Below are 17119 nucleotides of genomic sequence, written 5' to 3'. Positions count from 1 at the left end.
GAGGATCTAAGATTCTAGCTCTGATTTTGAACTGGAAAATGAACAGTAGTCTTCCCATTTTCACAAGAATTTTGTTTAACTGCAAGTTATTTTAATAATCTTTGCAGCCTGTAACTCATTATTTAGAAATATCTGTGAGTGTTCCATTGCTAAGAGAATGTTTTGCAAAGTGGGACCCCCCACCCCAGACCATTTGCAGCAAAATCATGTGGGAATGCTTGACAAAATTCAGATTACCGCTTCCCCTTCCTACCCCACTGATATGCTGATTTTGGCTGATATGCTGGAAATACACGTTTTGGTAAGCATCACAAATGATTCAGAAGCATACTTGTATTTGATAACCATCTCTCTAAGCATTGCCAGGATTTACCAGCTACTACAAACTGATTGTCCAGCCATTGCTTGGGTCATTTGGCCTTCACTGTCAGTACTTGATCATTTCTTAAAATCCTTGGACTATTAAATGAATTCACGTTTAAGGATAGAACCACTTTGTAAGTAGAAAATTATACTACTACATATAATTAAAATAATAATTCCTTACATTTACTACCGATGTCTATGAAATGCGTGAACATACACTGTCTCATGACATTCATGGAAACCAGTGATTGAAGGAGGGGAGGTTTTTCTGGCTCTGGTCACAATATTCATATTTGGTACTTTATTTAGACACTGTTAAGTTCTTTCAGAAAAGTAAAATATCTAATTGGCAAGTGAGGCTGAGTTATGTTAATTATGAATGTAAGACTCTCAGAAGGTTTAGGAAAAGAATAGAACTTGAGCAGGGTATAGAAATATTTGGAGCTTTGACAGAGGGGGAAATGGCTGAAGAAGGTACTGCTGCAAGAAGAATTAACATAAGAAAAAATACAGAAGTTAGAGAAGTGGAGTTGGCGTTTACTATTGTGAGTCATCAGTTACTAATGAAGCACATGGACATGGAGAAAAGGGAGTGACGAGGAAATAAAGCTATAACGAATCAAATCATAAAGTAATCTTAAAGGCCAAGCTAGGGAATTTGTATCCCAGTCTGTTTGTACTTTATGAGTAAACATGAAATATGTTTAAAGAGAAATTTGAGTTTTGTTTATTTTCAAAGAATATTAATAAAAATGTTTATTAGTAGTTCAAACAACCCATAACCAGGCCTTTTTCCTGTGCTTCATATGCAGCAAGGTATCCATGGAAAGGGAGAAAAACAATTAAGGAAAAAAGGAGGTGGGAGATGACTCTGATATTGGTTTTAACATTCTAGTTAGATCATTCTGACATTTCTACAGTATTAGCTCAACTATTTCTTGCTTTTAGAATGGCTATGTTTTGAATTCATTGAAGATGAAAGAAACTAGATTTAGGAGTGAAGGACTACTGCTACTGTGTAGTTGAAATAAAATAAAGGCCTTAGCTAGAATATCATAAGCCAAAAAATAAGACTTATAGAGAATGATTAACAAAATTTGCCAGCTGATTAAATACCAGATTGATGAGTTAAAATCCACATTCCATTATTATTAGTAGTAGTAGAAGGAGGAATAGTAGTAACATTTGAGTACTGTTTTTAACTACTGTCATTTTTTTTTTTGGTAAAATTTAATTGTGTGTAACTTTAAATTTTTAACTTTTAAAAGGAGAAGGTAGAAACCACACAAACTCTCACCAGAGACAGGCAATATTCTAGAAGTTGAACATTCTCTCTATGAAAGGTAGACAGATTACACAAGTGGGACACTAATTTATGGACTGTTTTGGAAACAGCTTTTATCACGCTACAATATGTCACAGACATATTCATGTATCAATAAATATTATCCTTTTGAATGGCTGCACAATATACCATTTTATAAAGGATCAATTTTTTTAATTTAACATCTTTTTTGGAGTATAATTGCTTTACAATGTTGTGTTAGTTTCTGCTGTATAACAAAGTGAATCAGCTATATGTATACATACATCCCCATATTCCCTCCGTCTTGCGTCTCCCTCCCACCTTCCCTATCCCACCCCTCTAGGTGGTCACAAAGCACCAAGCTGATCCGCTGTGCTATGCGGCTGCTTCCCACTAGCTATTTTACATTTGGTAGTGTATATATGTCAATGCTATTCTCTCACTTCGTCCCAGTTTACCCTTCCCCCTCCCCGTGTCCTCAGGTCCATTCTCTAAGTCTGTGTCTTTATTCCTGTCCTGCCCCTAGGTTCATCAGAACCATTTTTTTTTTTTTAAGTTTCCATATATATGTGTTAGCATACGGTATTTGTTTTTCTCTTTCCTGACCTACTTCACTCTGTATGACAGACTCTAGGTCGATGGGATCAATATTTTAATTAGCCAGTCCATTACCAATGAACATTTGATTGCTTCTCTTTTGTTTGATGCTATGAATAGAACTTCAGTTAATAGTCCCGTACATATTTATTCTGTGAGTATAAATGCTTGGATGAAGAATTTTTGTGTCAAAGAGTATACATATTTGACACGTGAATAGCTATTGAAGAACTTCACTCCAGATAATTTATAACAACTCACTGACATTTTATTGTTTTGTATATAACAGCATCTGCTTCTTTAAAAGTTGAAAAGTTGAATGACTTTGGTTCCTTCATATCTTTTCCCCTTCCTCTTTATGGAGTTCATATCCATTCTTTGGTTATTAAAACAATTAAAAAATAAACATTTGAAGTATGCTTTATCACTTTAATGAAATTACCAATCAAATGCTCAGAGTATGTTCCCTGGAATTTTGGTGGGCAAAGTTCCTAGTTTACTTCAGTACTGTGAAAGAAATACTTCATTGAAACATCAACCATTTGAAGACTTTACTTTTATATCAGTATCTTTAATGTAATCTAGGAATAGACAGAAATTTTGGGGTGTCTCATAAGTGAGATATGGGTTTGTGGCTGAAAGAGAATGGGCCTTGACATCTCTCAGACCCAGGTTTGAACCCTTGCCCCATCCAGTATCTGAGGAGTTCTAAGTAAGGTATTTTACTTCATGTAATCTCACTGTCTTCTGCTGAATATTTAGGATCTCATATATGTCAGAAAGTAAGAACATAGTAAGAAATCAGTAAATGTTAGTTTTCCTTCTTTTGTGTTCCAGCACAGTGAACATTTTATATATTTTTGATATTAAATGAAAACAATCTTTTGTCTCCTCTAAAAATGTTCTACTCTGATGTGATCTTGTTTAGCAACTATATTGTAAATGTATACAGCTCAAATAGATTGAGGAGAAATATTAATACTGTATATCTATGTCTTGTTTCTAAGTCTGTTGATTATTTATGGTTTTTAAATAACCCATCCTAAGGCTTTTATCCCTAACTGGAAAGTTGGCTATTCAACTTTTTTGAGTCAGAACACTATTCTCTAAAGTAGTCACTTTCTGAATAATTCTTCTCCCTTGCTTCCTACACACACACACACACACACACACACACACACACACACACACACACACACACTATGCCCTTTCCTTTGTATAGTTCAACTTAATATAAGCAAATATGCACACACGAAGAGAAGAGTAATACTATTGCATTACTTGCTCGTGTTTAAGAATTTGAGTAAGAAGGCTAACAAAACATAAGAAGAAAGTTCTAATTGAAATCAATTGTAAACTATAATTTTTTTATACTAAAGACCAGGGAAAACTTTTTTGTGCTTACACAGATCTAATATACTCTAGTTTCAGGAAGCTAAAGGTTACTAGTTAAAAAGCTTTCTGGGATAGAAGGTTTCTCATTAATATACAACAAAGGTAGAAAGTACTTGTTCACTGAGTTTTAATCAGTTTATGACATGGACTGCAAGGCTCCTTCAAAAGGAGATTCTGCTTGACTAATAATACATTAGCAGTAATCCAGTGATCTGTCCATGCATTAAGGATACAATTTATTTTTCTACTGATCAGTTCTTTTCCTAGTAAAACGAATTGTCTAACTTTTGATAGAACTGTCTAACAAAAGAGCTTTGTGGATGAAATTGACAGACCTTATAGGGTTCAGTTTAGTTTCAATGCTTAAATTAGAAACCCTTGTATTAGGATTAAAATGGAAAAAGAGCTGATACAATTGCATGTCCGAGCAGATATGTCAAATCTGGTTTCTTATGATCATTGAATTCTAGCATAGTTCGTAAATGTAGTTAATATATGAGAAGAGAGGCGATTCTTAAAGGCTGAAGAAATATTGGATTATCCTCACTCTATCCGTTAGAAAAAGATTCTTATATTTTTGTATCAATAATTATGCCTCCATAGCAATTATTAAGCTCATTGATGGTTATTACTATCAATGATAATTACTGAATATACTAATGGTTAAGACTTATATCTTTAAAATTTTTTAAATTTTAATTTTAAATATGTGTAGGAGACTCTTTACAAACAATTCAGAGATTTTCTTCGCCTTAAATGCATATCTTTCCTTTTCTTACATAAGTCTGTGTTAATGTTTGTGTGTATATATATGAATAGTCTACTTAAAATAATTGTACTTAATGTAATCTGATGTAGATAAAAGCTGTTTTGCACTGAAATGCATGATGTAGTATCTATAAATAATGAATTCTCTGAGTTTCTGAGTTTTAACTACCCAAACTCAGCTACCACACTAGTAAAAAAAAAAAAAAAAAAAAAAAACTGTTTGTAAACTTTGCTTTCAACATCTAAAGTATGAATGCAATCAGATGTTAAAACTGTTAATCAAAACCATTAGAAGACAATGCTAATTATCATATATATATATTCTTGCTTAATATTTACAGGTCGGTGAAACATTCATTATTGTGTCACTTTTACCAATGAACACATTAAAAATCAAGTTTAGGTCTTAATGATCATTCGGATATGAAAGAGGAAGAGAGATTATCATTTATAACGTCCATGTTTTTTACTTAAGCAAACTGATTGGATGATGACATTCCTTATTAGTATAGACCAGGCTAGAGTAGGAATTTGTTAGAGTTGGAAGTATAATTAGGTTTGGCTTATGTTTGAGCTGCCTTTGAGAAGACTGATAAAGAAGTTAAGTGGATAACTGTTACTATCAGTCTGGGCAGAATTTCTGTCTTAAAACTATCTTACTGTGGTGATGTAGTCACTTTTTTTTGTTTACACTGAATTATGTATGTCTTTACTAAGTATTACTGTGAAATTAAGTTTATTAATATACCTAGTAACTTCAAATATAGATATTTATTTATTGATTGTATTTTATTTTTATATGTTATTCAGCACAATTAGTTAATCCTATTTAAAAATGTTATTTCTTCTCCATGACATTGTTGAGTACTGGAGAGATGGAAAGGGTGAAGTAGTCTAATGATATCAACTCACTCCAACATTTAATTTCAAGTTTGAGCTTTTGATTGTCATAAAATTGCTAGTTATAACATCCACATGCATATAAACACATGTGCTAGCTTCTGTTTAATATCAAATCAAATTTTGCTATTTATATATTGGCAAATTAGATAGGCATTGCATTATATGAGTTTATATACAAAATATGTTTAAATAAACTCATAAATAAAGTGAAAAAATAAATCTGATTCTTCCCTAATTTTAAAGTAGGTGAGATTTATTTATTCTTATGATAACCACGTCAGTGGAAATAAACACAACTAAAAGTCTGGTCTCAAGCACTCTACAGTCTAGAAGGGGATAAAACATGTACACAACAAACTGTGAACCAGGATAGACTTAGATGAGCATCATATGAAAGACACCAAGATCCAAGTGGTTTTGATGCCTTGGTCCAATACCATCTATGGATTAATTTATGTAATTCTAAAAAAGGAAAAATTTTCGGTAGTTATGCATGGTCTAGTCATTTTAGACATTTTACTTTGTTTTTAGGAATCTTGCTTTGTATGGAGCATAGAATCTCTTCAAGTGGTGACTGAACGTGTTTTTCCAGCCTTTTCATTGTGATACTACTCAGATATTTTATTAGAAATGGAAACATTATTACTTCATATGACATAAAAAAAATAAGGAATACTGTAGCAAAATTCAGCTCTCATATCCTTGTTGATGGTTTTCTCCATATGTTATTGCTTATTTTATAGCACAGAATGTTTTCTTTTAAAGAGAAGCCTATTGCTGTTGTAGCAGTAATGTGGTACAACTAAAATGATGATGACTGCATTCCTTCGAGAAATGCAACTGCAGTTTCCAATTTAACTACCTAATGTGTATATTTGAACAATTTTCTTTTTCTACTACACATAGAGTTGAATGTCACTTTCATAATAATTTGATAATAGGTTTGCTGTGATCCTCTGCATAGGAGGTTCAGTGATAATATATGTAAATACTGAAACTGAGACTTTGCCTTCCCAGTCTCTCAAGATATTTTATAACTATATGAAATATTCAGAATACTACAGTTCTTTATTATTGAATAGAAGAATGCTGTTAGTAATTTCTTATGTAGAATGGCAATATTTGACTACTTTTGTAAAATCAAGCGTTAATATTCTTAAAATTAGATCAATAATCATAGGTATTATATATCATAGATATGTTGTATGTTAGTGTGTGTATATATAGTGCCAATTAGTATTACATAATATATACATCCACACACATATGCACATGTGTGCATATTTTTTGTTTTTTTAAGCCAAGCTGAAGGAGGCACTCAAATCTCTTGATTCGCACAGGGTCTTCTGCCTCTCCTTAAGCCCCTTCTCGCCCTTCCTTCTTTCCTCCTTCCCTCCCTCTTTCTATCCTTCCCTCCCTTCTTTCTTCCCTTTCTTCTTTCCTTAGATGATTAAAGTGTAAATAATATATCACTCCTCTTCAAATACTGTTGGGTGACTTATGCTATGTGCAAGAACCTAGATGAATAGTGAGAAAAAGTTAGATATGTTTTCCTTGTTTTCATGGAGCTTGAGATGCTGGAAAGACAATGTGAACAAATAAAGCATATGTAAGTATTATAGAGGTAGAATAAGTATTCCACATTGTCTATGAAAACACAGCTTAATAGCATTGTTAAATGGTAGCCATTATTTGTCCATAGAAAATAAAATTGCTTCGAGATTAAAGCACTAGAAAATGATTTGAAAAACATTTGAAAAAGAGTGAGATGAGACAGTACAGTGTTTCGGTTTTTAAAGTACACAGTTTAATTCATTTGAAGTTATTGTTTTAAAATACTACTTTTGGGTTACTGGATAGTATTTTTATAGAATCAGCTTTAATTATTTATGTAAAATGGAGTCTTAATTAGAAAATGGTGTGTGTAGAAGTGAGAAAGGTAGAGGTCCTTCTGGATTCTTTATGAAACATCCGAATATTCGCCCATTGAAAATACATAGCATACATTTTTTTTTTCCTAAATTTATTTATTTATTTATTTTTGGCCGCGTTGGGTCTTCGTTTCTGTGCGAGGGCTTTCTCTAGTTGTGGCAAGCGGGGGCCACTCCTCATCGCGGTGCGCGGGCCTCTCACTATCGCGGCCTCTCTTGTTGCGGAGCACAGGCTCCAGACGCGCAGGCTCAGTAATTGTGGCTCACAGGCCCAGTTGCTCCGCGGCATGTGGGATCTTCCCAGACCAGGGCTCGAACCCGTGTTCCCTGCATTAGCAGGCAGATTCTCAACCACTGCGCCACCAGGGAAGCCCCATAGCATACATTTTATATTTTAAGTTATGTTCCCACGTAGAGGGAAACTATTTAATGTATTAGTGTTCAGCTTTTTCTTTTTGATGGAGAGAGCTATATTTCTTTGGGGAAATTTATGTGGTGATTCATCAGTAACAAGACTGCATGCTAGATAATTAACTGAATAAAAATTATGTTCCTATGAAACTACCCATGAAGTCCTTAAAATTCTTAGTTATTGAAAGTTGCTATTTAAATATGACACGTAATGATGACAAGGTAATGAATCCCAGCATTGGAAAAATAGAACTTTCCAATGCAGGTCTGAGTTTATTATAATGGAAAGGAGGGAAAAACCTATGAGGTTATTTGAGTTTTTCTAAAATTGTTGGTTTTCTACACATAATCTGGGTATATGTTGGAATACAAGTAAGGTAAGACACTGGAAATCACTTTATTACATGCCTGAATATGTGAAGCCCAAAACTTGTGAACTCTTTCAAGATTCTGGTAAAATGTTATTTTTCATCTCTCAGATAAACTAAGAAATTTCAGTTTCTTAGGATGGTTACATAAATGATCACGTTAGTGCAGCTCTCAGTTTCAGAAAGCACAGAGCATGTCACAGAGTTACATGTTCACCTTGGCTTCTCTTTCCTACATCCCACATGCCAAGCACAACCCACATCTAGAATGTGAGAAATACTGTAAAGTAAACTATGTTTAAAACCCCGCCATCGTCACCATCTCTACTGTCCCATAAGCTCATGCTTGGATACTGAAATAACCTTTTATCCTGTCTGCTTGCTGGCACCTTTGATTGTATCCTTGCCTCCGTATTGTCTGTTCTCCACAGAGACAAAATGATCCTGTTAACATATGAATCAAACCATGTCGCTCCTCCACTCTAAACCCTCCAGTGGCTTCCAATCTGACTTAAAATAAATTCCAAAATCTTTAGGTTCTTGTGCCCAGGTACTTCTGTAATCTGTCTGCTTTCATTCTCCTTTTCACCAGTTGTCAATTACATGAAATTTTTTGAAGTACAGATGTGTTGTTAGCACCTCACAATTAGGCCAAACAAATGAAAGGCAAATACCCATCTTTTTAATTTAATGTGAACCATTTTAAAAAGCAGCTGGGACCAGATTCATTTACTGCCTTGGATATTCTTACCTGGTCGATAGGTTGTTTCCTTTAAATAATGTGGAAGTTACGGTCATTAAATAAAAAGATAGCACCTGTAACATGTAGAGAATTTGATGTGATCTCACAAAAAATATTGCTGGCTGGAAGTATTCTGGAAGCAAATAATTTGGCAAGGTTCAAAAGGAAATTAAGCATAAAAGTAAAATGGGTTCTACTTGCCTCGATTAAATATGTAAGGGCATGCAAGTCCCATCTTCTCTTTAGGTCCGGGAGAAGTGTCCCACCATATCATGCTATACTGCCCAATTAAGTGCTCTATGGAGGGTTTGTGGATTTGCCTTACTTTAAATCACGTTGTAGTGACCACTACCACAGGGAAGATGATTCCCTTCCGTTGGTTTGTTGCAGTGGTGTAAGCCTGTGGTCCTAGGTGAATGTATGCTTTGTATGTCTTTCAAGTCGTATTGTTAGGAGGAAAAAACTCTGCCAATAAAAAGGCAAGGATGCAGTTATCAACAAGTAATTTTGGTCTCTTATTTTCTAGACAGCAAACATTTGAAATCATAATTTATTAATTTTTATTATAATGGTGATCTTTCTTTCATTTTCTTTCTTTTCACATTACATAGCTGGAAGATTAGATGTTTCATTTATTCATTTAGTCAAATTATTTTCCAAGCACCTATTTATTATATATCAGTCTCTCTGCTAGGCATTTGGGATTCAACATTATTAATAGTCAAAGTAATTGCTATTGAGTGCACACTAGGCACCAGACATGGTGCTAAATTCTTGGCCTAATTTTCTCACTTAAGTTTTTTTTTTATTTTTTTATATGATAGATGTTATTTTTCTAGAGAATATTTAGATTCACAGCAGAAGTGAGAGGAAAGTGCAGATAGTTCCTATCTGCCCTCTGCCTCTATAAACCCACAACTTCTCCCACTATCTACATCTCTCACCAGAGTGGTACATTTGTTACAAGTGATAAACCATTACCAACCAAAGTCCATAGTTTATAGTGAGTTGTACCTTCTATGGCTTTTGCCAAATGTTTAATGACTTGTATCACCATTAAAGTATACAGAATCGTTTCACTGCTGTAAAATTTTTCTGTGTTCCACCTATTTATTCCTGTCTCCCTGTAAACCCCTGGCAACTACTGATCTTTTAACTATCTGCATAGTTTGGGCTCTTCAAGAATGTCATATAGTTGGAATAATATATTAAGTAGCCTTGTCACGTTGTCTTCCTTCATTTAATGATTTGTATTTAAGATTCCTTCAGGTCATTTCATGGCCTGATAGCCCATTTCTTTTTACTGCTGAATAATATTCTATTCTATGAATATACCACAGTTTATTTATCCATTCACCTACTGAAGAAGGTCTTGGTTACTTCTAAGTTTTGGCAATTGTAAGTGAAGTTGCTTTAAACTGCTGTGTACAGGTTTTTATATGGACATAGTTTTTCATATAATTTAGGTAAATACCAAGGTGTTTGGTTGTTGGATCTTACAGTTAGAATGTGTTTAGCTTTGTAAGAAACTGGCAAATTGTCTTCCAAAGTGGCTATACCATTTTGCATTTTCACCAATGATGAATGAGAATTCCTGTTGCTCTATACCCTAGCCAACATTTGGTGTTTTCAGAATTTTGCATTTTACCATTCTATTATGTTCATAGTGGTATTTCATTGTTTTAATTTGAATTCCCTAATGACATATGACATTGAGCATCTTTTCATATGCCTATTTTTGGCCTGTACATCTTTTTTCGTGAGGCATCAGTTCAGATGTTTTGGTCATTTTTTAATCGGGTTGTTTATTTTCTTATTGATTTTTAAGAGTCCTTTGTATGTTTTGGGTAACAGTCTTTTATGAGATGTGTCTTTTGCAAATAGTTTCTCCCAGTGTATGACTTGTCTTCTCATTCTTCTGATCATACAGTTTTTATGATAGCGCTATAGAATGAGTGTTATGATACCCATTTAAAGATAAAGACAATTAGGTTTAGAATAAATATCATCCCTATCTCAGAAGGGTCTAAATAAACTTTACAGATAACTAGAATATACACACAAACTCCTGTTTACAGAATAGTTAACTTTGTGAAAAAGGGTTATTCTTAAATATAGCTTGCACACACCCTTTTTATAAAGCAAAACTGTATGAAATCATTTAAAACTTTCTTAAAGTCATTGCTATGACTAACTTTTATGTTAGGCTTCATTATAGGGATCCCTTTAGTATTTCTCAAAGAGAGTAAGTCAGTCATTATATACTTGGCAAACAAGCCTGATGTGTATATGTGCACACTACATGCATGTGTGTGCAGATCTCAGTTGACAATGTATTGCTTTTGACATTGTACCTACTTCTAGCCAATCTCATAATCAGATTATTTTAACCTACTGAAGACAAAAAAAAAAAGTAGATCTCCAAACTTGAAAATGAAGAACTTTGCTATGAATAATATTCATTATCTTTAATGAAATGGTTTTGCATAATTTATTTGGAATGCTCAGGTGCTGTTTTTGTTTATGTGTTTTAAAAGTGTTTATAATAGATAAGTAATTAGCAGTTAAATGTGGTGTTGTCATGAATTGCTTATGCTTAATGTATGTGTGTGTATAATTTATTTACAAGTATACTTAGACATGTGTATAAATATAATTTACATATTGCTCATACGGAAATCATTACTTACTCAAGGATTAAAGAGGTTAAAGAATATTAAACGTGTTACTACTCATGAAATTATACATGCCACATTTTAGTATTTCCATAAATTCTCTTACTAAAGATATTAAGATTAAGGGAAATGGGGTTATTAAAATATCTTTCAGTGCTATCACCTGCCTAGTTCCACAGTACTGCTAAGAAGCATTATAATGTAGCCTAGGGTTGAATAAAAAGAGTGTCCCTTTGTAAGAATGAGTTATCAGAACCTAGTCCATTATTTTCTGCTGAAGTCTTTGATCTAAGACAGTGGCCTTGTAAGATTTCAATTTTGTAACCCTAACCCTCCTTTCATCATGTTCTAAGTGAGGTCTGTAATATCTTCACTACATCAAAGAAAAAAAAAATCATATATGGTAAAAATTACACAAAGCACCATTTACATAAGTCTTCTATTGAAAATAATAATAGATTTCAAGACTTTTATAAAGGAGCAGGAAGAGAAGTCTAATTTGTTTTCATTACTTCAGATGCCATGCGTCCTTTGTTAATCGCCTGTCAAAACCAAATCCCTTCAGGGGAAAAAGCCCATGAAGTATATCAAAGAGTAAAATGTTGTTAATGTCTGAAATGCTAATTTTCAGTGCTGGTTTTGGTTTCTGTAAGAAAAACATTTCAAGGCTTTTATTTGGATTGCTTCTTCCTGCCACTAATTTATAACATGGTATCTGAGTAATAATTTTCTCATGCTGTTCAGTGCAGTTTCTAACTATCAAAACAGATAAGCAGCCTACTGGAGTGCCCGTTTGTGATAGAAGCTTGAGGCTGGTTTTGTTTGTGTTTCTGTACAAAGATTAAAAAAAAATGTTTTTAATTGAAGTAGTTGATTTACATTATATTAGTTTCAGCAGAACAGCATAGTGATTCAATATATTTAAAGATTATACTCCATTTAGAGTTATTACAAAATAATGGTTATATCAGTATTTCCCTGTGCTGTATGATATATCCCTGTTGATTATCTATTTTTATATATAGTAGTTTTTAACTCTTAATCCCATACTGCTATGTTGTTCCTCTGCCCTTCCTTCTCCCCACTGATAACCACTAGCTTGTTTTATTTATCTGTGCATCTATTTCTGTTTTGTTATATGTATTGATCTTTTTTACTTATTAGATTCCATACATAAGTGATAACATACAATATTTGTCTTTTTCTGACTTTTTTCCAGTAAACATAATAATCTCTAGCACTGTCCATGTTGTTGCAAATGGCAGAATTTCATTCATTTTAACAGCTAAGTAATATTTCAATGTATAAATATATCCATATCTTCTTTATCCATTTATATTTTGAAGGATACTTGGGTTACTTCCATATCTTGGCTATTGCAAATAATACGGCTGTGAACATTGGGGTGCACGTATCTTTTCGAATTAGTGTGTTCACTTTTTCCAGATATATACCCAAGAGTGGAATTGCTGGATCATATGCTAGTTCTATTTTTTGTATTTTGAGCAACCTTCATACTGTTTTCTGAGTAACTACACCAATTTACGTTCTACCTAACAGTGTACAAGTGTTCCCTTTTCTGCATATCCTCAGCAACATTTCTTATTTGTGTTCTTTTTGATGGTAGCCATTATGACAGTTATGAGGTGATATCTCATTGTGGTTTTGATTTGCATTTCTCTAATGATTAGTGATGTTTAACATCTTTTCATGTGCCTCCTGTTAGTCATCTGTGTGTCATCTTTAGGAAAATGTCTATTCAGGTCTTCTGCCCATTTTTAACCAGGTTTTTTTTTTTTTTTAATTGAATGGTATGAGCTGTTTATATATTTTGCATATTAACCTCTTTTTGGTTAATCCAAAATACACATATTTTCTCCCATTCAGTAGGCTTTCTTTTTGTTTCGTCATTGGTTTTCATTGCTGTACAAAAGCTTTTAAGTTAAATTAGGTCCCATTTGTTTATTTTTGCTTTTATTTCTGTTGCTTTATGAGACAGATCCAAAAAAATATTGCTATGATTTATGTCAGAGTGTTCTCCCTGTGTTCTCTCCTAGGAGTTTTGTGGTTTCAGGACTTACATTTAGGTTTTTAATCCATGTTAAGTTTATTTTTGTATGTAGTGTGAGGAAATGTTCTAATCTCACTGTTTTACATGTAGCTGTCCAGTTTTTCCAGTACCGCTTGTTGAAGAGACTATCTTTTCTCCATTCTATATCTGAACCTCCTTTGTTGGAGATTAATTGACCGTATAAGCATGGGTTTATTTCTGGGCCCTCTGTTCTGTTTCATTGATCTGTGTGTCTGTTTTGTGCAAGTACCATGCAGTTTTGATTACTGTAGGTTTGTAGTATAGTCTGAAGTCTGGGAGTGTGATACCTCTGCTTTGTTCTTTTTTCTCAACATTGCTTTGGCAAATTCAGGTCTTTTGTAGTTCCATATAAATTTTAGGGTTATTTGTTCTAGTTCTAAGAAAAAGATCATGAGTATTTTGACAGGGATTATATTAAGTCTGTAGATTGCTTTGAGTAGTATGGAAATTTTAATATTAATTCTTCCAATCCAAGAGCACAGGAGAGCTTTCAATTTATTTGTATCATCTTCAGTTTCCTTCATCACTATTTTACAGTTTTCAGCGTATAGGTCTTTCACCTCCATGGTTAAGTTTTTTTCCTAGGTATTATTATTTTTGATGCCATTTTAAAAAGCATTTTTTTTTTTTTTTTTTTTTTTTTACTTTCTCTTTACTCTGATAGTTCTTTGTTAGTGGATAGAAATCAACAAATTTCTATATGTTAATTTTATAATATACACCTTTACTGAATTCATTTGTTCTAACAGTGTTTGGATGGAGACTTTAGGATTTTCTATATATAGTAGCATGTTATCTGCAAATAGTGACAGTTTTATTTCTTCTCTTCTAATTTGGATGAGTTTTATATCTTGTCTGATTGCTGTGGTTAGGACTTCCAAAACTACATTAAGTAGAGTAGAAATAGTGAGCATCCTTGTCTGGGTCCTGAGTTTAGGGGAAGAGCTTTCAGCTTTTCACTGTTGAGTATGACGGGTTTTCATAATGGACTTTATTATGTCGACATATGTTCCCCCATACCAACTTTGGTGAGAGTTTTTAATCATAAATGGATGTTGAATTTTCTCAAATGTTTTCTTTTTTTCCCTGAATCTATTGATGATTATGTGATTTGTAATTTTCCTTTTGTTAGTGTAGTGTATCACATTGATTGATTTGCAAGCATCGAACAAGCCTTGCATCTTTGGAATGAATCCAACTTGATCATGGTGTATGATTCCTTTTATGTATTGTTGGATTTTGCTAACATTTTGTTGAGGATTTTTGCATTTATATTCATTAAAGATATTGTATTGAGATTTTCTTTTTTTTGTAGTGCCTTACCTGGTTTTGGTTTCAGGATAATGGTGGCCTCATAGAATGAATTTAGGAATGTTCTATCCTCTTCAGTTTTTTGGTATAGCTTGAGAGGGTAGGTATTAACTCTTTCTTATATGTTTGGTAGAATTCCCCTGTGAAGCCATCTGGTCCTGGACTTTGGTTTGCTGGGAGGTTTTGTTTGTTTATTTGTTTATTTTTACACATTCAATTTTACTTTTCATGATTGGTCTGTTCACGTTGTCTGTTTCTTCCTTATTCAGTCTTAGAAGGTTGTATGTTTTCAGAAATGTGTCCATTTTTTCTAGGTTGTCCTTTTTGTTGGTATATACTTGTTCATATTATTTGCTTATTTTTTTTTTTTTTATCTCTGTCATATTGGTTATTGTTTCTCCTTTTTCATTTCTTATTTTGCTTTTCGGGTCCTCTCTCTTTTGTTTTTGACAAGCCGGGCTAAAGGTTTATCAATATTGTTTATCTTTTCAAAACAGCAGCTCTTGGTTTCATTGATTTCTTTTTTTTCTATTTTTTCCTGATCTCTATTTATTTCCTCTCTGATCTTTATTATTTCCTTCCTTCTGCTGATTTTGTGCTTTGTTTGTTCTTCTTTTTCTAATTCCTTTATAAGGTAGGGTAGGTAGTTTATTTGAGAGTTTTCTTGTTTGAAGAAGGCATCTATCACTATGAATTTCTCTCTTAGAACTACTTTTGCCACATCTCATAGATTTTGGAAGGTTGTGTTTTCATTTGTCTCAAGGTATTTTTTGATTCCCTCTTTGATTTCTTCTTTGACCCATTGGTTTTTTAGTAGTATTCTGTTTGATCTCCATGTGTTTGTGCTTTTCCCATTTTTCTTTCTGTAATTCATTTCTAGTCCCATACCATTGTGGTTGGAAAAAATACTTGATACAATTTCTATCCTCTTAGATTTGTTGAGAGTTGTTTTGTGACCTAAAATGTGATCTATCCTGGAGAATGTTCCATGTGCACTTGAAACATGTATATTCTGATGTTTTTGGATGGAATGTCATGTAGATATTTATTAAGTCCAACTGGCCTATTGTGTCATTTAAGACTACTGTTGCCTTATTGATTTTCTGTCTGGAGGATCTGTCCATTGATGTCAGTGGAGTGTTAAAGTCCTCTACTATTACTGTATTATTGTCAATTTTTCCCTTGTATCTGTTAGTCTGTTAGTATTTGCTTTGTATATTTAGATGCTCATGTTTTGAGTGCATATATATTAATGAGTGTAATATCATCTTCTTGATTGATCCCTTTTTCATTATATAATGCCCTTTTATATCTTTTGCTTTAGACTCTGTTTTAAAGTCTGTTTTGTCTGATATGAGTATTGCTAACCCCACTTTCTTGTCATTTCCATTTGCATGAAATATCTTTTCCATTCCCTCAATTTTAGTCTGTGTGTTTCTTTAACTCTGAAATGAGTATCTTGTAAGCAGTGGGTCTTGTTCTTTTATCCAGTCAGCCACCTTACATCTTTTGATTGGAGCATTTAGTATGTTGACATTTAAAGTAATCATTGTTATGTATGTACATATTGTCATTTTATTATTTTTTCTCACTGTGTAGTTATTCTCTGTTCATTTCTTCTTCTTTGTGTTTCTCCTCTTGTGGTTTGATGATTTTCTTTAGTGGTATGCTTGTATTCTTTTTTTTTATTTCTCTAGTTTTTGTGTCTTTTGTAGGTTTTTCATTTGTGGTTACCACAGGATTTGCATATATTGACCATAACTATATCTACTTTTTTTAAACTGGTAGTCATTTAAGTTCAAGCACGTTCCAAAAGATCTACATTTTTCACTCTTCCTCCCATTTTTTGTTCTCAATGTCATAGTTTACATCTTTATGTTTATACCTTCACTGGTTTCTGTAGTTGCTTTTACAATTTTTTATCTTTTAATCCTGATAGTAGCTTATTTAAGTAGTTGATCTTCAGCCCTTACTATATATTTGTCTTTCCTAGTGGGATTTTTTTCCTTTCATATAGATTCTTACTTCTTGTTAGAGACTTTTCCACTTAGAGAAAGACTCGTTAACAGTTCTTTTAAGGTTAAGTTTAGTATCAATGAATTCTTGTGGTTTTTCCTTCTCTGAGAAGTTCTTTATCTCTCTTTCGATTCTAAATGATAGTCTTGCTAGGTAGAGTACCTTAAGTTGTCAATTTTTTTTTTCTCTTAGCATTTTGAATCTATCATGATAGTCTGTTCTGGCCTGCAAAGTTTCT

The 17119-nt window shown here is 33.1% G+C and overlaps 1 protein-coding gene across 3 annotated transcripts in view; it reads left to right on the top strand.

Moving 5' to 3' along the window:
- PTPRD (protein tyrosine phosphatase receptor type D) overlaps positions 1–17119 on the top strand; it is a 2148784-nt gene that overhangs the window by 874182 nt on the left and 1257483 nt on the right. The window lies entirely within an intron of this gene.

Source organism: Balaenoptera physalus (genome assembly GCF_965194825.1).
Source record: "Balaenoptera physalus genome assembly, chromosome: 7".
In the NCBI taxonomy this organism is placed as follows: Eukaryota; Metazoa; Chordata; class Mammalia; order Artiodactyla; family Balaenopteridae; genus Balaenoptera; species Balaenoptera physalus.
This window is presented reverse-complemented; position numbering and strand designations above follow the sequence as displayed.